At 41.5% G+C, this 26,512-nt stretch overlaps 2 long non-coding RNA genes across 2 annotated transcripts in view; both read left to right on the forward strand.

Moving 5' to 3' along the window:
- The first annotated feature begins 928 nt into the window (after positions 1–928).
- LOC118901355 lies at positions 929–13,145 on the forward strand. Its single transcript, XR_005021338.1, has 3 exons — positions 929–1,026; positions 1,595–1,675; positions 11,042–13,145. It is a non-coding gene; the product is annotated as an uncharacterized LOC118901355 (long non-coding RNA).
- A 35-nt stretch (positions 13,146–13,180) lies between these two features.
- LOC118886822 overlaps positions 13,181–26,512 on the forward strand; it is a 35,155-nt gene continuing 21,823 nt past the window's right edge. Inside the window, exons 1-3 of the long non-coding RNA XR_005017812.1 lie at positions 13,181–14,122; positions 15,164–15,256; positions 17,328–18,446. This is a non-coding gene — a long non-coding RNA (uncharacterized LOC118886822). The remainder of the gene's footprint in view (positions 14,123–15,163; positions 15,257–17,327; positions 18,447–26,512) is intronic.

The following is a 26,512-nucleotide window of genomic DNA, read 5'->3' on the forward strand; positions in this document are numbered from 1 at the left end:
AATCGAGGGACTGGTGAATTGAATTTTGGCCATGTTTCATCTATCTCCAAGCCATGATGCGCGCCTGCCCCTACTGCTGGGCCCTGTGACAAACATTGGGATCTGTTACCGATCAAACTTGGGTCAACTCGCCTGAATGCAGTAAAGCCAATCCACTGACACCGGGTTGTGGTGAAGGAAAGTGCAGGGTGCCAAGCAAGGAGTCCAGGGCAGCTAGTGCTCAAAACACCCGAACTCCCAATGGCTTTCAGGAAAGCTTTTTTTTTTTTTTAGGAAAGCATTTTTAAATGCAGGTGAGGGAGTGGAGTCACAGGGTATATGATCAGCTTGTGCACAATTCTCTGACTGGTTGGTGGTGAGGTACAGGACAGTGTCACTTTATCAATCCTCAGGTACCAGGGGGCTATGTGTTCATGGTCATCAGGACTTTAACTTCTTCCATTTGGTGGGGGTTTTAGCATCTGTAAAACAGCTCGGGAAAAGCGCATCAAATACTGTTATCTAGGTACTTCAGAGAGGAACTAAAGCAGAGGACACGTTGGGAGGGTTCTGTTCTGGAAGGCTGCACAGAGTCCAGCATGGTTACAGAGCCACGGAGAGAGAAAGAAGTGGACAAACACAAGGGCTTGGGAATGATTAAATGTGGGGATTGAAGGAAGGAGAGAAATCAAGGTTGACACCTGGGGTTATGTCTGAATAACAGGGCAATTATTGGTGCCTTTATTGCCTCGAGAGCCTGGAGTCGTGGTGGTGGGGTGGGCGTCAGACACACTCAGCCGGAGGCACCCAAGAATCGGAGCTGGAGGTGGAGCTCAGGAGGTTACTGGATTGGAAGTCAGCAGTGGCTTCAGGCCTGCGTGAGATGTTTGCAGAGGCAGTGAAGGGGTGCAGATTGAAAAGGGATTGGGCCTAGGAATTTGCAAACTCTGCAAGGGGAGGGAGGAGCCAGCAAAAGATTGGGTCAGTCCTCCAGCCTCTTTCCTCACTTTGCTCAGGGCTGCATCTCAGGCTGGAGCCCCTCTCCAGGTAAGGCTGGCAGAAGCGTGGGGCACGGGGTGGGCGCTGCCCTGGGGCCCCCTAGCTTTACAACCTGCTCTGTCCCTCACTGGCCTGTGAGAAAGGGACCTTCCTAGGCATCCCTTACCCTGAAACTGGGGACATTAAAATAGTAGTGCTACGAGAAGAAAATGAAGACCAGGAGGAAATGAGGAAAGACTTAGGTACTAACTTTAAAAACAGAGTCGGGAGGTGAAATTGACAGTGTCTTTTGGAAGCAATGGTATAAGTGAGAGCTTTAGAGCTTAGGGGGCCTCCTCCTCCATTCCCTAGATGTGAGGTCTTGAACTTTATCTGCAACCTATTTCGTCAGAGTATTTCTGCATTTCCTTCACTGTTAGAACAATTGATTGAATTCTTTTTTCAAACAACAAAAGGAATAACATGTTTACTGTTATAATCATATAAATGTAAGCAAACACATAACTAGAAAAGTATCTTTTGTGTGTGTGTGTGTGTGAGTACAAAATGGGGTACTTTTCTACATACCAAACCTTAAATTTTGAATTCTGTATCATGGGCTTTGCTTGAATTCTAGACCCTGAGCACAGCTGCACGGGAGACCAAGTCCTGCTCTGCAGAGAACTCATCCTCCTTCCAGGACAAGGACCCTCAGTGGGTGAGCAGTGGTAAAAAACAAAATTCAACCAATTTGAAAGTCGAATTGGGCAGCATCCATTCTAGCAACTAGAAGTGTGCTCCTAGCAATTACACAAAATGGAAGGTTTTTAAGAAGAAGAAGCGTGGGGCAAGGGAGTCATTAGGGAAAGAAAAGATTACTTTCTCAGGGAACTCTACCTAACGCACTGTGGTAACCTAGATGGGTGGGAAGTCCAAAAGGGAGGGGATATCTGTATGCTTATGGCTGATTCATTTTGTTGTGCAGTGGAGGCTGACACAACTTTGTAAAGCAACCGTATTCCAATAAAAGTTAATAAAAAAAAAAAAGAAAGAAAATATTACTTTTAGGTCAGAACATCTTTTAGGGGAAGGCAATGGCAGTTTTATCATGCAGACTGCTTCTTCCTCTGGGGGTCAGGCTATAGAGAGGACCCACATGACAGATGACCTCCTTGGTGCCAGTCAGAAAATTCCAAACTGGTTGGCTAAGATTGCATTTCTGGGGAAGGTGGAAACTTCAAGTAAGTCAAGTATTAAGTCTAGGTTTGGTGTTCTGGGCTTTAGCATAAGTGATGCCATTTGAGGCCTGTGGTTTTTCTTTAGGAGCAGCTAAGCCTTGGTAGTTGAGTGGCTTGGTAACTGGAGAAGTGGAGAAGGGTGTGGGAACACACATGTTTTAGAGTGATCCAGGGGAATTGACCTTCTGAACACATGAGGAATGATTCTAGGGTGGGGACCCTTAACCTGGAGCTTTGGTAGTCTAATATTATTAGCAGAATCCATGACTTTGTCACCACTAGAAATCACAGGTATTTTCGTTTCATGTTACAGTTTTGCAGGTATCATGGAACACAGTTTTACACTCTAAGTCAAAATTCAAAAATAGGTTAGATCTGCTGCTCGATCTTGTTAAATAATAGGTTAAGAAGCTCACATATTCTATATCTCCAATTATTGTTTTGATAACTGTATCATGCTAAATTCCATTCAGATATGAATGAAAACAAATGTGGTCTCTTTCCTGCCCAAGATGCTAGACACCCTGAAATTCTATCCTGAACTCTGGGTTCAGAATCCCTAAATCAGGGTGGAAAACAAGATTTAAACACCGAGGCTGGAGCAAACTTGGTAAGTTTCAGGTCAGGCTTGGGGGGCCATCAAAAAGGGTTTAGCACAGGAGGACTCCAGGGGCTTTTAATCAGTGCAGTGATGAGTGCTGCATTATGTTCTAAGGAACTTGCTCTAACAATATACGGCAGGAGGGCAAAATTTGGAGACAGGAATTAGGAAGGGTGAGAAATGTTGACCAATTCACACACCCAAGGCATTGCGGGTGGGGAGGGTTGGCGGGGTGGTAAATGTTTTGGTGTGCCTTTTAATCGTGTGATTCTTACTCATTTTGTACGACTTTAGGCTGTGTTAAGTAGTTCGAAATGGAATCACAGTGGCCAATGGGCGCCTCCATGATGATTGTTCTTAAACAGTCGATGTTAGACTGTGAGTGTCTAAGTGTGACATTTTAGGAGTGTTAATGTGGGTACGGAATTTGTTTGATAAGGTCCAAGGAGAGGCATCACTGGAACAGGAGCCACGGATATAGATAAGACCCACCAGCCAGGGCTTAACTGACTTACGATGCATGTGTGATTGTGTGCAAGAAGTGGAGAGAATCATAAATTGAACTTTGGTTTGTATCATAGTCTCCAATTCCGGGACTCACCTGGTCTTCCTGCAAGGCTAGGCCACCTTAAACCAATTTCCTCTTAATCTGGGGTGAAAAACAGCTTGTTTTGATTTGCATTTTCTTGGCTTGTGACTGCCATCATTTCATATATTTATTATCTACTTGCATTTCCTCTTTACTGAATTAACTTTTCAGAATAGGCAGCCTGTTCTTAGTGTGCTTTTTTTGTTTTGTTTTGTTTCTCTGAATTTGCTGATGGTTTTGTGGACTTCCTTTTCTCGAGAGAAAGAACAGTTCATATTCCCACCCCATTCTCTGGAACCACCCAGCGTTTGACATTACTGTATACTTTTCACATTTTAATTACCCAAAAAGTCTAACAGTTCCTGCTGCCCCTCTCAAGGTGGAGAGGGGGGATATTTGGCCCAGAACTGACCATCATCAGCTTTCTCCAACACTGGAACCAGTTTTGTTAGCATTCCCCTGACTGCTAAAACTGAGCATGTTTTTATCTGTTTACTGTCCATTCTCATTTCTATGGTTTTGTGTCTATTTACAAAAATGGGACTGTCCTATCTGCATTTTCTGCAGCTTGTTTTTCCTCTGATATATCCAGGACATTCCTAACCAGTGCATTGTGTCATTGATACAGTCACTAATAGCCACCTAACTCTGACTCCTCAGTGGGCATAGGGCTTCTTTGGTTCAATCCTTCTCTTATTAAAGGGTATTGTTTTCTGAGTTTTTCTCACAAAAAGCTCAGTACTAAACCTTTTGTTCGTGTATTGTTAAGTCCAGGTGATTTTACACCTGGTGTAGATTCTTGAGCGGAGAGTATATGTATTATTTCTGATTTTAATAGGTGTTCCAAGTTCCTAAAAAGTTATAACTATCCCCACTCCAGATAGAGAAAAGTGATCCTAATTTTTTCTATGATAGCCACAACATCTGGGCTTGGGCAACTTTTCATGCTTAGTATTCATTGCTTTCCAATTTCCTCTTTTTTAAATTTTAATTTATCATTTTACATGAACTTTTACTATAAGAAACATTAATGATTTTTGTGGTGGTTTAGAATTTGTTATTCTCTCTTCTGTGAAGTACCTCCCTGTTTTACCTTTTTTGCAGTTCAGAACTCTTTAATGAAAATTGTCTGTTCTATATGATTAAATGGAAAGTTCTGGACATGGAAACTTTTTTAAAATGTTGAACATTTTATTGATTTTTCTTTATACTCATCTGATGAAGATTTTGTGTTTGTTTTTACTTTTGGATCAATATTTGATTATTTTAAAGTTTTGCTAGGATAGCATTAATTTCATCTAGAGTTTTCTTAATTACCGTACATTTGCAAATTTATCTTTTAAAATCCTCACACTAGGTCCTTTTCCACACTTAACTTTGCACATTGTAATTTTTTTCTGTTTAAGGAAAATTCTTACTTGGCTTTTGATTTTATTGTTTACAGTTTTCTTTTAAATTTCTACTTTTATTTGAGCCTTTTGTCTTTTCTTTCCTTGGTTTAACTTAACCATGTTGTTTGAGGCACAAAGATTTTTTTTTAACAGTAATCTTTTATTTATTTATTTATCCTTATATTTATTTTTGGCTGTGTTGGGTCTTCGTTTCTGTGCGAGGGCTTTCTCTAGTTGTGGCAAGCAGGGACCACTCTTCGTCGCGGTGCGTGGGCCTCTTCACTATCGCGGCCTCTCTTGTTGCGGAGCACAGGCTCCAGACGCGCAGGCTCAGTAGTTGTGGCTCACGGGCCTAGTTGCTCCACGGCATGTGGGATCTTCCCAGACCAGGGCTCGAACCCGTGTCCCCTGCATTAGCAGGCAGATTCTCAACCACTGCGCCACCAGGGAAGCCCCAAAGATATTTATATTTTTGGATTATCATAACTGAAAATTTTTCTTTGCTTCATTTCATACTTTTGACCTGAATTATGCTTTATTGGTCAGTACTGCCTTCTTTGTGCTTTAATTTTGTCAGCATTTATCTGTACAACTTTGCCCTTATTTTCAGTTTTCACTGGTGTTTTGCTTTAATAGTATTTGTAGGGCATATAGAGCAGTCTTGCTACTGAACTGAACTTGGGTTCACTCACCTAACACACAGCAGTCAATCTACTGACACTGGGTTGTAGTGAAGGAAAGTACAGCATGTATTTGCAGGGCACCAATCAAGGAAAATAGGCAGCTAGTGCTCAAAGGACCTGAATTACTTGCTTGGTGCCCTGTAAATAAACACTTTACTTTTTCTTCACCACAGCCTGGTGTCAATAGATTGACTTTGTTGCAAGAGAACCTGAGGTTGAGTTTGTAACAATTTTGGTGACCATGAAGGGACCACTGTCCCAAGTGGGTGTCTTACCTGTGGCATATTGGTCCCTGACAGGAGGTGGCTGTAAGATTCTGTCCAACAGCTTCCTGAGCACCTTGTCTCAGGGACAGCCCTTAGCATCTGCCACCACCTGGGTGTCAATGACCCTCAGAGATTTCGTGGTGAAGGAAACAGGACACTTGCTTGAGATGTCTCTGCTAAATAGCCGAGCTCATGTGTGATGGCACCAGGGTAATTTTTCTTTTAGCCACTTGACTCTGTCTGTGGTGGGGCATTGATTTTGGGAATTTTCTGCATTAGACTAAGGAATCTGAAACACTGAGAGATGCCTCGTGTTTGCTGGCTGACCTCCTTGATATTTGACAGCACCAACTATGAACAACTAAAGATGGGTAATCAGAGCTCTGTTCCAACTTGTAGCCCATTAGGGTATATTCAGCAGAATAGGGAAACTTTTAGTTATGCGCCTCTGAAAAGAAAAAAAAAATGGGGTTCTATTGTAACACTGCTTGGTCTCATTACTCTTTAGGATCTGGGGAACACTGGCCCCCTAATGGCTCTCTAGATTATAAAACTATCTTTCAACTAGAACTATTCTGTGAAAGGGGAGGAAAATGGGATGACGTTTCTTATGGATAGCTTTTTATGCTATTGTATCAAAGTGGCACTTATTCAGAGAAAAATGTAACATGCATAGAATTATGATACAAAAAGAAATTTCCTCCAATAAGGAGATATTAAAAGCTTTACCCGATTCTCCGGAATGAAGAAATGAGGGATTAATTCAACAAATAAATGCTCTTACAGTTCTGCCATCTCTGCCCCTGTATGGTGGGCAGAATGTGGAAGCAATCGCCAGGGTCCTATATCCCACAGGAGCCAACTCACCCTCACCTGCTCTGGCAGGAGCTGAGGAAAGCACACTGGTGTACTTCTTGTTACCTGACAGGAAACCAATTTTGGCCAGGGAACCATTATTGTTCAGGCAGAGCATTTCCCACTGAGGCAGATTCCCATTGGAGGAATAAATACCCAAGATCAGCCAGCAGGATTCATGTGGATACACTCTCCCTTTTCAACCTCAGACTTGTTTAATTGGAAAAATAAGATACCAACCTATTGGGAAGACACCACCAGGATGGAAAATCTATTCTTCTCCATCTTTGCCACCCACAACCCAAATTGGGCTGATGTTCAAGGTTTGCTAACTCCCCTGTTGGCTGAGGAAGAGAGGAGGATGGTGATAGAAAAGGCTAGAGAAGAGGCAGATAGAATGCATGCTTCTGCCCCTAACAAACCCATACAAGCACCAGCAGCAAATGCAATTCCCGCCACAGATCCAGGAAGGGATTAAGAATGACCTAGGAGATAAAGCTCGAATTGAGCATGGCAGGGAGTGCAACTTAGCAGGGCTCCAAAATGGAGAGCCAACACAGGAGGTTTCATAAGGTGCAAGGAGTGTGCCAACTGCCACAGGAGAACCCCTGGGTCTTTGGAGAGAATGTATAGGGCATATTGCCAAAATATAGATGTGGATCCAGATAATCCAGAGAATTTCACGTTAGTTAATCAGACCTTATGGCTCAGACTGCCCCAGCTGCTGAAGATAGAAGGGCTTTTTGGCCTGCCCATATCTCATTTGGCAGAAATTGCTTTCAGTTTTTCACAGTCGGGAGGAAATACAGACCAAAAAGAGACCCGTTAAATGATGCAGCAGATGTCCCTTTTGGCGGTGACACTCACAGGAGAAAGGGAGAACAAGACATCTGAGCAGAGGGTAAGATCCCAGGGAACCAAGAGAGTGAAGGGTGACCCCCAGAAAGGAGACCCCAAAAAGGGACATGTTAAAGTGGGTCCCCAGCAGTGCCTATCGTAAGCCAAGAAGGAAATTTGCCCCAGCTCAAAAAAGAAACTGGAGGAGGAGGAAAAAGGATTGTTCATGCTGTGGATAACCGAAAGTGATAGAGTAAGGAAGGCCTGGCAGGGAGTCTGCTTGGGGAAACAGGCTCCATCTCACTTCCCAAGAGGAGCCCCCGGTAACCCTTTCATGGGAAACTAACAAATTGACTTTCTGATTGATACTGGAGCCACTTGCTCTGTTTTGGACACTCGATTAACTAATTAACCCAAAAAAGCGCAATGGTGAGAGGAGTCTCCAGAAAGCCTCTCCAAAAACTGCTTGTGCAACTTCTAGACTGTCAGATTGAGGCTACTAACTTAAAATACAGCTTTTTGTACATGCCAGAGTGCCCAGTCCCATTGCTGGGGTGAGATTTATTAAGTAAATTCAATACTAAAATGACTTTCACACCTGGACAACTGGATATAGAGGTACCACCGGAACAAGCCTGTGCCTTGCAGGCGGCCCTCTTCTGTCAAGGTATGGAGGAGTCACAACCAGCGTTCCTGAAGACATCTTGCAGCAGGGAAGCCTGGGACCATGGGCTGACTGGAGACCAGGGAGAGCCAGGAGGGCTGTCGAGTGAAGGTGAAACTGAAGCCAGACACTCAGGCTCTGAGATTAAGGCAATACCCCTAAAGGAGCAAGCAAAACAGGGATCCAACCTTTGATAATCGCCTTTTTGAAATACAAGCTTATTTGCGGCCCTCAGTCACCATCTAAAACTCCCATCCTGCCTTTAATGTGCCCGGCACTGAGGACTAACAGTTCGTTCAGGACCTAAGAGCCATAAATCAGATAGTGGATGATATTCACCTTGTAGTCCCAAATCCCTATATTCTGCTCACTCTCTTACCTGGAGACCTTTGTTGGTTCACTGTGCTAGGCTTAACAGACGTCTTTTTCTGTGTTCCTTGGAGTCCTAAATCCCAAGCATCGTTTGCATTTGAATGGGAAGATCTAGAAAACAAAAGCAAGCAACAATACTGCTGGACAGTATTGCAAGGACTTACGCCCCCAGCCCATGTTGTTCAGGAAAGTGCTAGCTAAAAACGTAATGGAGCTCCAGCTACAGGAGGGAGCTCTGCTCACATATGTGGATACCTTCACAACTAGCAAGATGAAGAACTTGGGTAAAAACACTGGGACTACTTTGAACTCTCTGGCCAAATGATGCTATAAAGTCTCTGGGAAACAAGCCCAAATTTCCCAACCATCTGTGAAATATCTAGGATTCAAACTGACAAAAGGCCAGAGGAATTTGCTCCAGGACTGCCGGCAGACAGTAGCCTGGGTGACGGTGCCCACCACCCAAAGACAGTTGTGTGGGTTCCTGGAATGGCAGGATTCTGCTGCATTTGGATCCCCAACTTAAGTTAATAGGTAAGCCACCGTATGAGGCCCTAAAAGGGGCTGACAATAAGCCCTTAGTGGGGACGGGAGAATGTCAAAGATCTTCCAAACAATGAAGGAAAAACTACTGACTGCCCCTGTTCTGGGTTTGCCAGAGTTGAAAAAGCCGTTTGATCTTTTTGAACATGAAAGACAAGTAGTGAGACTGGAGGTATTGACCCAGAATCTGAGAAACACAAAATGCCCAGTATCCTATTTGTCAAAGACTTTGGACATTATAATCCAGGGATGGTCAACATATTTGAGTGTCATAGCTGCTACTCGAGATTTGTTGCAAGAGGCAGAGGATTTCACTCTAGGACAGCCAAGCAGGGTGCATACGTCCCACTATGTGCTGCCACCGTTGGAATAAAAGGATGGATATTGGCTCACTTCAGGCCACCTGGGAGGATATCAGGCCATTTTACTTGATAATCCTCATGTGATTCAAAGACTGTGTCTTCCTTGAACCCAGCCACACTGCTCCCCACCCCTTTGGGTGGCCCATGCTTGCAGGCCCATGTATGGTTTATGCAGGTCATTGAGCAGCTGCTCAGACTTGATTAATGTTCCCTTGGGATATCCAGACTTGGAGGTGTTCACAGATGGAAGTAGCTTCATGGACCACCAACACTAAAAGACCAGATACTCAGAGGTAACCCTGCAGGAGATCCTAGGAGCAGAAACTTTGTCATCAGGTACCTTGGCCCAAAAGGCTAAAATTATTGCCCTTACTTGACTTTTACATCTCAGTGAAGGTACAATAGTTAACATCTATACTAACTCGAAATATGCCTTTTCAGTTGTGAATGCACATGGGGCAATTTGGAAAGAGAGATTGCTCACTTCTGAGGGAAAAGAAATCAAACATGCCCCCAAGAAGTTTTGAAACTGCTAGACACAGTGCTCAAGCCAAAGGAGGTGGCAGCGGTGCATTGCCCAGAAGAGCCAGTAGCAAAGCACCTTCGGTTATAGCTCTGTTCCTAAGTATACACCTGACCCAATTTAGCCTGACATACTCACCTGAGAACCTCAGAAGGTCACGAAAATGTGGATTTGATCTTACCGATCTAGGAACAAATGGTAAATGACCAAGGAGCGTTTTCAATTCCTGAATATCTAATGGAGGAAGCAATTGGTTCAATATACCTGAGCACCAATTATGGGTATCCAGTGTATACAGGAGTACATTAAAGACCAAATATGCAAAGGACAATACAAAGAGTATTATGAAAATGTATGATTTGGGCTAAAAATAATTCCAAGACTGGGGCCCCACCCTGCATGGAGTCCAAGCTAGAGGGGAGGGCCTGAGAGAAGTTTGGCAAGTAGGCTTTACAGTCATGCCCAAAGTTAAAGGAAACTTTCACTATGTACTGATGATGGCAGGCACCTTTACAGGCTGGGTGGAAGCATTCCCTTGCTGGATTGAAAAAGCTCCAGAGGTAGTAAAGGTCTTGCTCCAGGAGATAATTCCTAGTTTTGGGCTACCCAGCTCAATTCAGAGTGAGAATGGAGGAGCCTTTATTGCTAATGTGATTCAAGAGGTAGCTGAAGCATGTGCAATAAAATGGAATTTGCATGCATCTTGGAGGCCTTGATCGACAAGAACCACACCTTAAAAAGGATGATAGCTAAAATCTGTCAAGAAACTAACTAAACCTGGGACAGAGTGTTGTTGGTTGCACTGCTTAGAATTAGATTGGGTCCTAGAAGTAGACTCCAGCTCTGTCCTTATGAAATATTTTATGGGAGACCCTTCTTCTATTCTGAGCAGTTTGGTGGCCAGACATCTGACCAAAAGGTAAAAGAAGTAGACGCTGTAAGATATGTGCAAACACTGGGGTTAGTTTTCAATGCTACTCCTAAATTTGTTACTAAAAAAATGATGTTTCCCACAGATGTCCCCCTCCGGTGTTTTAGACCTGGAGACTGGGTGTTCCTCGTAACATGGAACCATGTACACCCAAAGAACCAACTCCAGCTGCAGTGAGTGGGGCCTTACCAGGTTCTGCTAGTAACTTGCTCTTCTGTTAAATTGACAGGAGTCAAGCCGTGGATCTGCTGTACACGGTTGAGGCTGGCTTCTGATCCAACTACAAGTCCACGGTCCTTGGCAGTTACAGAAAAGACAACCACAACACTGACTGAAAACCAGTTCTCCTTCCTGCAAGTCTGGACCAGGGCTTCGGTTAAAATTAAAGGAAGTATCTTAGATAAGTAGTGAATGACTTGTGGCCATTCATAATAACATTTGTAATTGGCTGGAGCATTTTTCTGATTTATTATTTGCTTAGATCCCTTTGCTTGCTTCTTGATTCATGTAATCATTTTACCTGTGATTACATTGCAGTCAATCAAACCTGTAATTTGTTGTGATATTGACAATAGGAGATATTTCATCCTTGCTCTATTTTAATTTAACCCTTGTGATAATAGAGTTCGTACCAAAGTTTAGGGCCAGTGCTATTTTCCCATACGAGCTGTTGGCCCCAACTGTAATAATGCTTCTTGCTTTTCTTTACTGTCTCATCCCACTGGTGTCTGCTGCTTCCTGGAAGGAAAATTCTCTCATTAGGTTGTCTCAGAGTATACCGAGAGGTGGGAATTTAAGTAATTGTTGGATATGTCATTTGAAATCTCAAACTATTTGTGAACAGTATATCCCATCGGTGGTCCCTATAACTGATTTTGATACTGTGCCAGACCCCTTAACCTTCTATAATCTTCCTCCTTCAAGCTTCACATTCCAAGTTCAGATAACCAAGAGACCTCAGAATATCCCAATCCCTTGCTTCAACCTGTCTGAAGTAATTTCCATTGGAGGAAAAGTTACTACCGGTCCCCCGCGGTCCCTCAAATTTCTCCTGGAGAAATGTGATGCCCAAAATCCCCTGAAATGTACACTTGACAAATGTGTAAGGGCTAAAAATGACACGAATTTATGCCAGATAGCCAGACAAGTTGGATATCATGTAAATGGACTATGGAAGGCTTGCAGTGGCTCTCACCCCTGGCTTGAAAACATAATCTCTGAACTCCCCAAAAATGAAAGAATCAATGACGTGACCCTGGGAGGTATAACTTGCTCCCCTCCAGGATATATCTTTGTCTGTGGCATAGGGAGTGACTCACCAACACAAGGATGGGCACATCGCTGCTTAGACAGCTGGCAAATGGAAGGGTCATGCCTATTGGGATATTTTAGGATCCCTTTTTCTGTGCATAGTCTGGAGAGCATGACTTCTCTCTCTAAATCAAACACCCGTCTTAAAAGAGAGATATTGGCAGGGTAGGAGGACAATATAGGACAAAGTATTTTTGCCAAACTCACACCAACTGCCAGAGTTTATGTCAATAGAGATATGATTCATAATGTATCTGCCGCAATTGGACAAATTGCTGAGGACACAGCTAAAAGTATTGCAGCCCAACAAACATCTTTGAACTCATTGGCTCGAGTGGTCCTGGATAATAGAATAGCCCTTGACTTCTTATTGGCAAAACAATGATTATGTGCAGTGGCTCATCCCACATGCTGCACATATGTCAATACCTCTGGAGAAGTTGAAACCCAAGTAAACAGAATAATTGAAAAGGCTACCTGGTTATAGGATGTTTATAAAGAGGACATGTACCAGGACTTATTTTTGTGGTAGCAATCTGGAATAGGGGGACTCTTCTGAGTACTGTTACAAGGCTCCGTCTGATCATCATCCTCTTTGTAATGTGTTCATTAATTTTCACATATTTCTCCAGATACTATGACAAAGTGATCAAAGAGGGAGATAATGTTTCATAATGCAAAATACTGATGCTAGGCCTGGGACTTGAGAATTCTTAGAAAAGAAGGTCCAAGACTTTCTCTCCTCTAATCCTGAAGAATTGACATCGCCCCTGTTCAGCAGGAAGTAGCCAGAACGGTCATCGCCCCATTCCCCTCAGGATTGAGGAGTATCGAAGAGAAGAGGGAACTGAAACAGAGCTTGACCCTGCAGTGCCCTCCTTCGTACAATTCCCTCTTGTCCCCACTTCTTTTTTGTAGAAAAAGCTAGAGTTTTTGAGGCCTTGTCAGAGTTCCAAAGAGCAGACTCAAGCAGTTAATGATTACAGAAGTGAGGAAATGCAGAAACAAAGGAAAAGCAACCAAGCAAGAAAAGCTCAGCCATAAAACAGAGTCACAGGACTCCTAGTTCCTCCTCAAGGGATATAGATAACAATGTGATGCAACATATCCTTGAGTTGTTTTACAGAAACCAGAACCCTGTGATGAAACCTGCTGACCACAGCCAAGGAGACTCAGAGAAGTTGGAGCCAGACGAGTGATGACCAGCATGCCAGATATCACTTTATTGCTTAACACCCATCCAGTCAGAAGAATCCATGAGCTAATCACATGCTTCAGACCCTTACCCTTAATTTTAGTCTTTAAAAACGCTTGCCTGAAAGCCGTCAGGGAGTTCAGGTCCTTTAAGCATTAGGTGCCCATTCTCCCTGCTTGGTACCCTGCAAATAAATGCTGAACTTTCCTTCACCACAACCCTGTGTCAGTAGATTGACTTTCCTGTGCATTGGGTGAGCAAACACAAGTTTGGTTCAGTAACAACCTGTGTTTCGGTTGGGAGAGGTCAGTGGTTTTCCTTAATGACTTTTCAGTTTTTTGAATATTAGGAGCACTTTCAAACACACAAAAGAATAAACTCTCACAGCCATCACCCAGATTCATGAACAAGCTTCTTCTTCATTTGCCTTATCTATTTTTATTTTATTTTTTGCTGAAATATTTTAAAGTAAATCCCAGACATCATTCTGTTTCATCCTTAAAATTTCAGTATCTCTCTCTTAAAACAGAAGGGTGTTTTCTTATATAATCACAATATTATTGTCCCAGCTAATAAATTTCATATTCCCTAATATTTAATACTCTGTACATATTCAAATTTTACTGCTCTTCTACAATTGATTTATTGAAGCCAGGATCTAAGTAAGGGGCACACAGTTCTCTCCATCTGCTAAACTAGAACAGCACCTCATTCCCCAAGCCATTAAAGTATTGAAGCCCTGTTGAAGGTCATATCTGGTGGACTTGTTTGGTTGCTTCATCATAGTCACCTTGATAGCTTCAGGTACAACCCTAGTTATTAAATAGTTTGTTGCACTAAGAGGAATAAAACATGTGTGTAACTAATATTGATCAATTTTTTATTCGTAGTCATTTTTATGCTTTCTCTTTTGACATTTTCTCTTACTTCAGATCTTTCATGTACATTGATTCTTCACTTCCTGTCACTCATAATTTGAGTTATTTTTATCATAAATGAATGCTAAAGTTAAGGCTTTTTAATAACCACTGTGGGTTTTTATGTGGTTAATGTAGTTAATTATGTTTATAAATTGTTTGCTTTTAAGCTCTTCTTGCATTTTTAATGTGGTAAAGTGTACATAACACAAAATTTACTACAACTATTTTTAAGTGTACAGTTCAGAGGCAGTAAATACATTCACATTGTCATGCAACCCTCACCACCACCCATCTCACAAGTTTTTCATCTTTCCAAACTGAAACTCTACCCATTAAACACTATCTCCCTATTCCCCTCCTCCCCCCAGCCCCTGGAAATATCATTCTACTTTCTTTCTCTTGAAGTTGACTATTTTAGGTACCTCATATTAGTGGACTCACACAATACTGGTCCTTTTGTGACTGGCTTATTTCACTTAGCATAATGCCTTCAAGGTTCATCCATGTGGCAGCATATGTCATATTTTCCTTCCTTTTTAAGGGTGAATAATGGTTTGTACATATATACCACGTTTTGCTTATCCATTCATCCTGTGAAGGACACTTGGGTTGCTTCCAGCTTTTGGCTACTGTGATGCTGCTGTGAACATGGGTGTACAAATAAATAACTTAGTCCCTGTTCTTTGGGGTATATACCCAGAAGTGGAATTGCTGGAACATATGACAATTCTATAGTTAATTTTTTGAGCAACCCCCTTATTTTCCATAGTGAATCCCCTTGTACTCTTGAATAAACCAACTTGGTCTTGTTGTATCCTTTTAAATAACTGCTGAATTTGATTTGCTACTATTTTCTTTAAGGTTTTTGCATCTATATATATTTATGAATTTGAGGATAATAATTTTGTTTTGCATTGTCCTCTAGTTTGTTATTGAAGTTTTATAGCCTCCTGGAGCATATTGAAATACTCCCTTTTTGCTGTTCTCTAGAAGACTCTGGATACTACTAAGATAAATGGTGTGTCTCTAATTTTCAATTTTAATTGTGAAAGTTTGATAATATTCCTGTTTTGTTTATCTGTGGTTGTATCTCCTTTCTGTTCATAGTGTTATTTATTTGTACCTTTTTTTCTAGCTAGGTCAATGCCACCCAGAGGTTCAATGTTTTCAACTTTCTGGCTCCATTTTGTTTGTTTGTTTCTCTCGCAGTTTACCTCAATTTTCACCTATTCTACTTTTCTAATATTTTAAGCCAGTAAATTTCCCTCAATTCATCACTTTTACCACAAGTAGTTATTATGATTGATATCCAATATTTTCAAATTTCCCTTATTTTTGGCTGATGAGTCATTGTAGAATTTAAATAGCTGTGTCTTTTAGTATTCAAATGCCAAACGTAGAAATCTTTATCTTTTAATTTTATGCTCTCTTAATTTTTCCTGGTTCAGTTTTTATGTAATGAGAAATTTTTGAACTTCTTGATTGTAAGTATACATCTTTCCTTTGCCCTGACATTAATGTTGTGTTAGCTGCTCCTATGAGTCTTACATTACAGTCTTTTTGTAATACAGTAAGTCTCCTACATATGAACGAGTTCCGTTCTGAGAGTGTGTTGTTAAGTCTAATTTGTTCGCAAGTCCAACCAAGTTAGCCTAGGTACCCAACTAACACAGTCAGTTATATAGTACTGTACCGTAATAGGTTTACAATACTTTTCACACAAATAATACATAAAAAACAAACAAACACAAAAAACAAAGAAAACGTTTTTGATCTTACAGTACAGTACCTGGAAATGTACAGTAGTACAATACAACAGCTGGCATACAGGGGCTGGCATCGAGTGAACAGGCAAGAAGAGTTACTGACTGGAGGAAGGAGAGGAGTTTGGAGATGGTAGAGCTGAACGATCATCAGCAATAGTAGATGGAGAGCAAGCTACAATTTCACTCATGCCTGACATTTATGGCACAGGTCTGGTTCCTTGCTGGATTTGATTCTATCTACCTGCTTGAAAAAATGATTCCATGATGTATGAGTAGTAGCTCTGTTTTTTCTCATCATGGATGACACAGTAGCACTGGGTTGCATTCTGAATGGCTGCTGCAACCTTTGTGTACCATTCTGTTTGGGTCCTGTGCCTCAAAAACTAACAGTGCCTCCTCAAAGAAAGAAAATCCCCTTGCCATTTCTTGTGTCATGAATCTCTACGGTTCTTCGGTTACTTCTTCTTCCTCTTGTCTCTCTTCATCCTTTCTCTGGGCCTCCAGTTCCATCAGGTCTTCATTTGTAAGCCCCTTGTGCTGAACAGCAAGGAGTTCAATGAAGTCCTCTTGCAGATCTAGCTTGAAATAAAGATACTGTGCTACTGTACTCTACACAGTACTGTACAGAAAAGTACACAAAAGTACAACCACTTGTAGAGGATGCAGGCACGTGACAATGTACACCAGACACCTGAACTAACTTCTGTGATTGGACATGTGAATGCACGTTCATATCTTTGAAAGTTCGCAACTTGAAGCTTCATATGTAGGGGATTCACTGTAGTCTCTAAAGTTCCACTTTTTAGGCTTCAGCATTGCAGTAAGTAGTCTTATGCTGATTCTTAAAAAAATCAATAAAGTTAATTTTTTAGAACAGCTTAGGTTTACAGCAAATTGAGTGAAAAGTACAGAGAATTCCCACATGCTCCAAGCACTTACACAAGCACAGTTTCCCTCATCATCATCCCACACCAGAGTCACATTTGTTACAATCAGTGAACTTACATGATACATCTTATCACCCAAAGTCTATAGTTTACACTAGGGCTCACTCTTCATGATGTACATTCATAGTTTTGACAAATGTGTGACACGTATCCACCATTTTACCATACAGAATCGTTTCACTGTCCTAAAAATCTCCTGTGCTCTGCCTATTCATTCCTCTCCCCCCATTTCCTGTGAAGGACTGATCTTTTTACTGTCTCCACAGATTTGCCTTTTCCAGAATGTCATATAGTTGGAATCATACAGCATGTAGCTTTTTCAGATTAGCTTCTTTCACTTAGTAATGTGCATTTCACTTTCCTCCATGTAATGTAGTTTGTCTTTGATGAAATGGCCTCTAATCCAATGACTGGTGTCTTTATAAGAAAAGAAAACAGAAGACATAGGCACACACACAGTGGGGAGGCCTCATGAAGACAAGACAGAGGTTGGAGTGATGAATCTACATGCCAAGAAAGACCATGTATTCCTGGCAACCACCAGAAGCTAGAGGAGACAAGGAAAGATTCTTCCCTAGATCCTTTGGACGGATCATGATCCTACCTATACCTTGATGTCAGACTTCTACCTTGCAGAGTTGTGAGAGAATATCTTTTTGGTTTAAGCCACCGAGTTTGTGGTACTTTGTTATGGCAGCCCTAGGAAACTTAATACAGTGGTCATGAACCCACCTCAGCCCCCAAGCTAGTGCTGTCCCCTAGACTAATAACCCATTCCTGCCTAGATATGAGAGGTGAAGGATTCGAGGAGGTCAAGCCACAAGAGTCTTCTCACACATTTATTTTCACTGACCAGTTTGAGAGATAAGCCTGTAGCATCCTGCAACAGGGATGCTTACACTGACATAGCCACACAAACTCAAACCTTCCTGTCCTTGGGATTTACTTCGGGATAGTAATTAAGTTGGTTTTTTTCCAAGGCTGGGGGAGAAGTAAGAATCTCTACCGTAAAAAGTAAACGATAGTATCCTTTAGCCTCTGCTACTTTATCATCAAGTGTACACAAGATGGGTCTCCATTTTCCCTTTTATCCTCTGTCCTCACTTGTACTTCCCATCCCCCAGTATTCACCCACTCTAATGTGTGCCGTGTAAGTCTTTGCATATATGTGTTCCTTCTAAAATATATCAATTTGTGGATGATTGTGTCCTTAGTTTATGTGCATAGACTTATGTTTTAGACCTCATTTATTTTCTACAATTTATACTCGACATCCTTTATTAAAAGATCTGTGCTGGTTGTCATGAACGTAGAATTCATTGTTTCTAACTTGAATTTCACTGTATGCACCCACCATATTTTATTTATCATTTTCTCTAGTGATGAACACCAAGCTGCCTCCAACTTCCCACCACTACAAACAATGCTGCTGATGACCATTCTCACCCCTGTCCCTTTAAGGACCTGGGTGAGAGTCCCTCTGTTGGCTCCTAAAGTAAGCTTATGTTTAATTCTGCTGAGTATTTCCAGTTTGTTCAGAGTGGTTCTAGTATTGTGAAAATGAAGAACCACCCAAATAATTTCTAGTTGTGCCATCTTGGGGAGAAGTCTGCCTCTGCCAGGTCCAAGTCGCCCACCACCAAGCTCCTCTCCATTTCCACAGGCTTGAGCCATTCAGGGAAACTGCAGGTCCCTCAATTTCTCTGTTTTTGTACGCAGTGAGTATGTGTAGACTCTTAGTGATGGTTACATTTATTACCTAGAAGGTTGTTCGTTTAAATACAACAATGCTATTCTTAAAAATATATATATATATATGTATCTATATGTACATATATGTGTATACACACGCACACACACTGCTCTTCTTAAAAATATATATATATACACATATATATGTGTGTACATATGTATATATATACATATATGTATATATACACACACACACTATATATATATATATATACACACACACACAAACACACACACACACACACGCACACAAATGCCTCCATTGTTGTAGATTTGTTAAAAGGAGAATATTCCTTTCTCCATCCATAAATTCTTTTACTGGGCTTGTAAAATAAAAAGCATGACTTTAATGCTATTGTATGTCATATTATTTGTGAAACCAATCTGCCATTATTGGACATTTGGGTTGTTTCTTCTTTGGAGTCAGCTGAGCACGTGGGCAGCCTGGTGAGGACCAGGGAGGGGAAGAGTGACGACAGCTGAACCTCTGCTGTGTGTTAGACACCAGGGTGCTTTTCATACACACATAGTCTCCTTTATTATCACTAAAATCTTCTTGCTATTATCCCCCATTTTATAGATGACAAAATGAAAAATCAGGCAGATTATCTAATTCCTCACAGTTACAGAAGTAGGTAGTAATATGAATAATGTGAAATTCCCAATGGTCATCTAAATATCTATTCTTTTTTAAAAAATTATTTATTTATTTATTTGGTTGCGCCAGGTCTTACTTGCAGCAAGCAGGTGGACTCCTTAGTTGTGGCTCACTGGCTCCTTAGTTGTGGTGTGCTGACTATTAGTTGCAGTATCCATGTGGGATCCAGTTCCCTGACCAGGGATTGAACATGGGCCCCCTGCATTGAGATCATGGAGTTTTAACCTCTGTGCCACGAGGGAAGTACCTATATATATTTTTCAAACTTACACTTTTTGTATTTTAGCAAATTGCCTCCAGGGTTTAAAATGTTATTTTATTTTATTTTTAATTGCAGTTGAAATTGCATAACATTAAATTTACCATCTTAAATGTTTTAAAGTGTACAGTTTGGTAGTGTTAAGTATATTCATACTGTTTCCCAATCGATCTCTAGAACTTTTCATCTTGCAAAACTGAAACTCAATGGCCATTAATTCCCTCTCCCCCTCTATCTTTGTACTTCCTGTCACTATGAATGGACTACTTTAGATCCCTCATATGAGTGACATCATCAGTATATACCCTTTTGTAACTGGCTTACTTCACTTAGTATAGTAACCTTGAAGTTCATCCGTATTGAAGCATATGACAGGATTTCCCTTTTCAAGGCCTCATAATATTCCATTGAATGTGTATATCACATAACCTTTAATCCTCTGTCACAGACATTTGCGTTTTTTTATATCTTGTGGCTATTGTGAATAACGTTGCAATGAATATTATTGTGTAAATATCTCTTAGAGATACTGCTATAAATTTTTTTGGTTATCTATCTAAAAGTGAGTTTGCTGGATGATATAGCAATTGTATTAAAATTTTTCTTCAGGAAGCTTGGTACTGTTTTACGTAGCAGGTGTACCATTTTACGTTCCCAAATACCTCCAGATTTTTAAAGAAATATGAACACCCTAGGGACTAAATCCCCACACACAAGGTGGCCTTGTCTTTACAGGCAGCTTATGAAGAGAGTTAGAAGGTACCTGTTGGTCTGAGCATCATTGAATGGTTTGCATCCATTCTCAGAAATTAATTGTTCCCCGCAAATTTGCACACTCTGAGGAGTCAAAGAAGACTTAAAGGACGTGATATCCACACTAAACCATGAAGGGTCCTAAGAGTTAGCTGGGGCAAGACAGGAAGAAGGGCTTTCAGGTAGATAGGGCAGCCTGGAAAAACCCAGAGAAGAGAGGACTGGACTCATGCAGAGAATTCCTGTCCCTTCGGTATAGCTGGGGCTTAGAGATACTATAAAAATCTGCAATTTTGACTTTCTGTTTAATTGTTAGTTTTTCTTTGGGAGTATGCAGATGTTTAAACTTTTTATGTGGTAATCGCCCCAGGCAGGCAGCAAAGGCCAGCCTGTTAGAGACCGTCATGTCCATCTTTCTTTTCATTGCAACAACAGAAGATGCTAACTGAATACCAAGGGTCTGAACATCTTCTTTAAGAGGCACTCCTTGACCTCATAGAGTTTATGGTCTTAGTGGGAAAGCCAGGCATTAAAAAAGGAATTGCGAGTTCTATAAAGGGATATACTGTGTGCTCTGGGAACCTATAGAAAGGGGATAGAGGAGGCTCAGAAAGTTTATCTGAGGAAATGGAAACAGATAGGGTAGGGGGTCCTCAGAGGAAAAAAACCTGGTAAATCTTTCTGACATAAGAGAAGCCATTTTAAGGCCTTAAGCCATTTTGTGGTCTAAGCCTGGCCACAATTCTTGCCCTTGAACAGGTCTCAGTAACAATGATCTTAAAGGAACAAAACAAAATACTATTACCAGGCAAGAAAAGTAACAATAGCAAAGACAACTAGTTAGTTGTAAAGACTCCCAGTTGTGTTTCAATGGTAAAGATTAGCCTGAAGCACTTTCTTGAGCTTTGTTGTGGAATTTTAATCTCCCTCCAGAGGTCAACCACTAGATCCATAGGAACCTAAAGGATGATGATGTTGACCTTTCCTGACCTTTGTAACTTCAATCAACTAAAGCCTGGGACTCTGTCAACCTTTGCCCCAATTCTATGCTGAATTCTCCTCTGTCCAATCCCCTTCATGAATATGCGTGTACCCTTACTTAAACCTTCCCGAATTTTGCTTTTCCTGGAGACACTGCTTTGGGAAAGATCCATGGTGTTCTCTTTATTTGCTGGAAGTAACATCCTTCCTTCTCTTGATCTCTGTTTCGTTGTGTCTTTTTGCTCGAAATCCACCAAGAGGCAAACCCAGTTTTGGGGGTAACAAAAGGAAGGGGGAATAACCTCTAATTTACCACTGAAACGTCACAGCTGTTATTAGAACATTAAGTTTAAAAAAAAAAATGATTTGCCTTATATACCTTGTATAATTTTAGAGCACAGTGAATTTTATTTTCTACATATGTCCCTTAATAAATGGTATCTTTTCTTTAAAAGGCTTTATAACCATCATTTCAATTGCTGCATAATTCCTCTAATAAATGCACCATAATTTGTTAAATCTTTCCCCTACCGCTAGACATTTGATTGTTTTAAGTTTCTAATCAGCATAAATATAAAGATAGAAAATTTTATGAATAGTATAGGGGAGCAAAATGTACCACCCCAAAATGTCTCTTTTGGGCATGAGGATTAATTTAGGCTGATTATTTTTAAGGCCCCAAAGACCAGGAAGAACCTTTTGTTCCAGGAAATAGTGGGGCAAGAGAAGATGGTCATGCCGCAGCTCTCAGGCGAGTCCCTGGGACGGGCTGCCAAGGATGGGTCCTTGGCTTCAGGCAGGAAAGAATTCAAGGGCGGGCCATAGTAAAGTGAAAGCAGGTTTATTTACAGAGATACACATTCCATAGACAGAATGCGGTTGGTCTCAGAGGGTGAGAGCAGCCTTGGGAGAAACACGCTCCACAGACAGAGTGTGGGCCATCTCAGAAAGCGAGAGGCCCCGAAAGGTGGGGTGGTTAGTTTTTATGGGCTGGGTACCTTCATAGGCTAATGAGTGGGACGATTATTCCAACTATTTTGGAGAAGGGGTGGAGATTTCCAGGAATTGGGTCACCACCCACTTTTTGGCCTACTATGGTTGGCCTCGGGCACCTTTAGCTGTGTCATTTAGCAGCGGATGTATTACAATGAGCGTATACTGATGTTCAAGGTCTAGTGGAAGTTGACATGTCCACCATCTTGGACCTAGTTGGTTCTAACCAGTTTATGTTGTGCCTTCAATGGTCATGTCATTCTTTTAAACGTCGTGCCTTGCCCCCCTCCTGTCTCACTCTGACTTTCCCCCTGACTGCCTTAAAGAATGTAGATAGAAGACCTTTTTCAGGAAGGGAGTTGTCACCATAGATAAAACTATAATGTGAAATAAGTGTGTAGACAGGGAGGAACCTAGTAAAGTCTGTTAAATCTCTCTTTGTCCCAGTGTCTCCACAGAGCCCAGCAAACATTTGTTTACCAAATATTTGCTTTTCCTTCTCCATGTAAATTGCCTTTCTCCCCTTTGAAATCCCAATCCAATCTCCCTAACATCGTCTTTCGTCTTTGGTGAGGGTTTTGGCCATTTGGCATATTATTCAGTTTTTCTGGGTTTCCCTCACGTATATATATCATTAAACTTTTGTTTCATTTTCTCCTGTTAATCTGTCTCATGTCAATTTAATTCTTAGAATAGCCAGAAGAACCTAGAAGGGTAGAGGAAATTTCTTCCTCCCCATCAATAGGTATGTGTCCTTTGTTCAGCCTTACCCCCTTCACCAGAGAACTCCTACCATAGGACAGTCTAGCGGGAATGGAATGAATGGATCAAAAATCATGGTCATGTTATGGCTTTTGCTAAATATTACTCACATAACTTTCAATAACGGTTAACGATTTAGATTGCCTTGACTGAGAGGGCCAGCTTCTGGCCTCTGGTTGCCAACAAAGGTGTACAGTAGTCCCCCTCATCCATGGGCAATACGTTCCAAGTCTCCCAGTGGGTGCCTGAAACTGCAGATAGTGAAACCGTGCCCTGTAGAGTTAACAGACGCTGATATCTAATAGAAATTCTTGAACTTGTCTTCCAGAACAATATATAAGGGAACAGCTTGTTAAAACTCCTTTGCTTGTAAATTGCCTTCCCAGATTCATGCAGCTCAGTTGTTTTATAGGAACTTGGAGTCAATTCCTGCCCAGTTTGAGCCAACTGGGGCTGGTTGGGACCACAATCCCTAAAACTGGGCCTGTGCAGCTGTCCAAAGAATAGAAAACTCCACCCTTAGATCAGCTATAATTTAGGCACAGTAAGAGATTAACAAGAGTAAGAAATAATAAAATAGAACAATTATAAGAATATACTGTAATAAAAGTTATATGATTGTGTTTTTTTCTCTCTGGAAATATTTTATTGTACAAATTTAGTGCCTTTCCATCTTAACTAAGCACTTACCACACGCTTACCACTGTGCCTATAACTTTTGTAATTTGAGGTGCAACAGCAAAACTAGCAGAAATTTCTCTTTCCTTCTTTCCAATTACACAGATAGAAGATTCGTTCTTTGTAGATGTTAGGAACTTCAGCATATGGATTTTATTCCTTTCCTTATTAAGTCAAAAACTTTCACCTTTTCACTTAAAGGACGCACTTTATGGCTTCTCTTTGGCATATCCAAATGGCGAGACTACTCTAAATTTGGAGCCATTATTACATAAAATAGGGTCATTTGAACCCAAGCACTGCAATACTGCGGCCAGCTATCTGATCACCTAGACAGCTTCTAAGTAGCTAACAGATGGGAGACGCTTGACAGGGATGATTCATGTCCCGGGCATGACAGAGCAGGACGTGCAACATTTCATCACGACTCAGAACAGCGTGCAATTTAAAACTTATGAATTGCTTAATTTCGGGAATCTTTCCTTTAATGTGTTTGGATTGTGGTTGACCATGTGATCATGGGTAACTAACTGTGGAATGTGAAACCATGGATTCAGGGGGGATTATTGTAAGTAAAAACACATTTTAATAAGAAAATCGTGGTACCTTGTAACGTAATTTTCAATGTTGACATCTATTGAAATCACACTTCTTTTTTTAATTTTTAAAATTTTTTAAAAATTTATTTATTTTCTTTTATTTTGGGCTAGTTGGGTCTTTGTTGCTGCGTGCCAGCTTTCTCTAGTTGCAGCAAGTGGGGCTACTCTTCGTTGCGGTGTGCAGGCTTCTCATTGCGGTGGCTTCTCTTGTTACAGGGTGCGGGCTCTAGGCGTGTGGTCTTCAGTAGTTGCATCATGCAGGTTTAGTAGTTGCGGCTCACGGACTCTAGGGTGCATGGGCTTCAGTAGTTGTGGCGCACAGGCTTAGTTGCTCCGTGGCATGTGAGATCTTCTCGGACCAGGGTTCAAACTCACGTCCCCTGCATTGGCAGGAGGATTCTTAACCACTGCGCCACCAGGAAAGTCTGAGATCACAACACTGTTGGCATTATTTCACTTGGTACTATGTTCAGACACTGCACCCATTTATCTACTTGTAGACTGTGCTTTTACTTTTATATCTTTAAGTGCTCTTTATCTCATTTCTCCTGCAGGACTAAAGAGAGGGGCTGTGGGCTCAACTTTCTACCCACTAAATCTTTTATCCCCTCTAGTTTTGTATTTTTTTTTTTTTCTTGGTTGCATTGGGTCTTCGTTGCTGTGCGCGGTCTTTCTCTAATTGCGGCGAGGAGGGGTTACTCTTCGTTGCGGTGTGCGGGCTTCTCATGGCAGTGGCTTCTTTTGTTACGGAGCACAGGCTCTAGGCACGCGGGTTTCAGCAGTGTGGCACAAGGGCTCAACAGTCGTGGCTCGTGGGCTCTAGAGCGCAGGCTCAGTAGTCGTGGCACATGGGCTTTGTTGCTCTGCGGCATGTGGGATCTTCCTGGACCAGGGCTCAAACCGGTATCCCCTGCCTTGGCAAGCAGATTCTTAACCACTGCGCCACCAGGGAAGTCCCTAGTTTTGTATTTTAAACTCCTGTATTGGTTTTAGCCTTTGGATCATTTACGTTAAATATCCTTTATCATATCTCCTAGGGGTTTCCAGTGCTAATTTTTGAATTTTGTTTCTTTTACCAATATTTACCTCTTTCTTATTTTTAATGTACTTTTAAGTCACTTCTTTCCTTTTACCATCAATTTCTACTTCACTTTAGAGTTTTATTTGATTATGTGTTTGTTCCCTTGCTCTCCTGTGTTTCATTTTAGTTTGTGTTTAGAGTAAGGGCTAGGGAAACAGTTCCCCAAGGAAGAAGTATAGAGAGGACCCAGTGTGCTCACAAGCAAATTTGGAGGCCAGCACTGCCCTTAAATTCCCTCTAATCTAAATCCTTGTCCCTCTTGGTTCTCCAAAGCCACTCACCCCTTGGACCCTCCTCCCACCCACAAGAGGAGTCCAAGGAGCTGAGGGAGGGGCCCACATAGAGAGTCTGCCCCTCCCCCCACTGTCTAGCCAAGCTCCAAGAATTTCCGGACCAAGGAGCTTGGACCCCCCTGCTAGGGCTTTACCGCATCACTTACCCACCTAACCCCTGGAGCATAGACAGCCAGTGTGAGCACCCCTGGGCCCTAAAGTTGGTCGAGGACTGACTTTTTGAGTAGAGCTGCTGGGGGAGACGTGTTGACGAGTCTGGATGTCCGCCTGTGTATTATGAGAATCCTCTAAATTGAAGAATGTGCAGGGAGTAGAAAGAGAAAGAGGTGGGCTGTGGGCCAGAGATGACCCTCTCCCTGTCTCCAGATTCTAATATGGAACTGTGAGGGGTCTGAGAACTCTGAATTTGAACTTGGCATTCTATGACTTCATGCAGGCATATTTGTTGTAGTAGTTTGTTAGCTTTATAATTTTTAGATGCATAGGTAGGATAGTGGGCCTCCATTTTCACTCTTGCTCCAGAGTTAGGGGTGAGCCATTCTGGAAACTGGAGATTTTGAGGGGTTATTTCAGAGGGATGTCATGATCAAAGCTATGCTCAAAGATTTAGGTGGTAAATTATTTTTTTTTTAAATGGGATCAAATGAGAAGATATCAGGCAGGATGAAGAAGGAGGTGGTTAAATCTTAAGGGGAAGCAGACTCCATAAAAAAGATACAAAGTCTCTTTACCTTTAGTTAAATTAAAATACA

The sequence above is a fragment of the Balaenoptera musculus genome, chromosome 1 (genome assembly GCF_009873245.2).
Source record: "Balaenoptera musculus isolate JJ_BM4_2016_0621 chromosome 1, mBalMus1.pri.v3, whole genome shotgun sequence".
Taxonomy (NCBI): domain Eukaryota; kingdom Metazoa; phylum Chordata; class Mammalia; order Artiodactyla; family Balaenopteridae; genus Balaenoptera; species Balaenoptera musculus.